Raw genomic sequence first — 1326 nt, 5'->3', positions numbered from 1 at the left:
ACACACACACACACACACACACAAAGGCACAGAATTTGAATAAACATTTCTCCAAAGAAGATGTGTAAATGGCCAATAGCACATGAAAAGATTGTCAATATCATTAGCCATTAGAGAAATGCAAATTAAAATCACCACATTTGCATAACTTTTATTATAGTATATTGTTATAATTTTTCTATTTTATTATTAATTATTGTTGTTAATTTCATACTGTGCCTATTTATAAAATAAACTTTATCATAGGTATGTACGTATAGCAAAAGTCATAGTATGTATAGGGCTCAGGGTTATCCATGGTTTCAGGCATCCCCTGGGGGTCTTGGAACATATCCGCTATGGATAAGGGGGATATGTAGTTACCATATGGATAATGGACTCACCATACAATACAGCAATTGCACTCCTAATTATCTACCCAAGATAAATAAAAACATATGTTCATACAAAGACTTGTAGGTCAAGAATCATAGCCTTATTAATAATCAACCTACAATTATTAATAGCCTTAAATTGGTAACAATTCAAATGTTCATCAATTGGTGAATGGATAAACAAAATGTGGTATACCCTTATACTGTTATACTATTTAGCAATAAAAAAGGAACAAACTATTGGTAAATATAATAACATCAAAGACTCTCAAAAATATTCTGGTAAAAAAAACAGACACAAAATACTACATGTTGTATGTCCCATTCATACAAAATTCGAATAATGCAACTGTAAGAGATATAAAGCACTTGTTGTCCAAGCCTTGGGGTGGGAGCAGACATTGACAGCAAATAAATAAGGAGTTTATTGGAAACTGGGGCAAAGATCAACTTTGCTATGAACTGGCAAGGAGCTTGGCTGCATTGTGTCTACGGACTTTGTGGAAATTGGACTTAAGAGTTGTGAACCGGAACATTTGGCNGCATTGTGTCTACGGACTTTGTGGAAATTGGACTTAAGAGTTGTGAACCGGAACATTTGGCAGAAGAAATTTCTAAGCAGCAAAGCATTAAGGAAGCTGTATATCTGCTTGCAACAGCCTATGCTGAGTTATGGCAGAAAAGCCATGAGGTGAAGCCAGAATTTAAAAGGGAAGCACAGTGTAAAGATTTGGAAAATTTGAAGCCTGGCCATGTGGTAGAGAAGCAGAGAGCATTTTCAGAAGAAAAATTCAATGGTACTAAGAAAATTAACACAGAAGTATGGGATTGTCAAAAGAAGGAGAAAAAGTTCCTAAAGGCATTGCAGAAGCCTCTGGGGCCAACCCTTGTGGAGTGTACTAACATTAATAAAGCAAATGTATTTCACAGGGTCTAGCTTCCAAAGCCCTGC

Source organism: Galeopterus variegatus, unplaced genomic scaffold, assembly GCF_000696425.1.
Source record: "Galeopterus variegatus unplaced genomic scaffold, G_variegatus-3.0.2 Scaffold14006, whole genome shotgun sequence".
In the NCBI taxonomy this organism is placed as follows: Eukaryota; Metazoa; Chordata; class Mammalia; order Dermoptera; family Cynocephalidae; genus Galeopterus; species Galeopterus variegatus.
Note: the sequence above shows the minus strand (reverse complement) of the source record.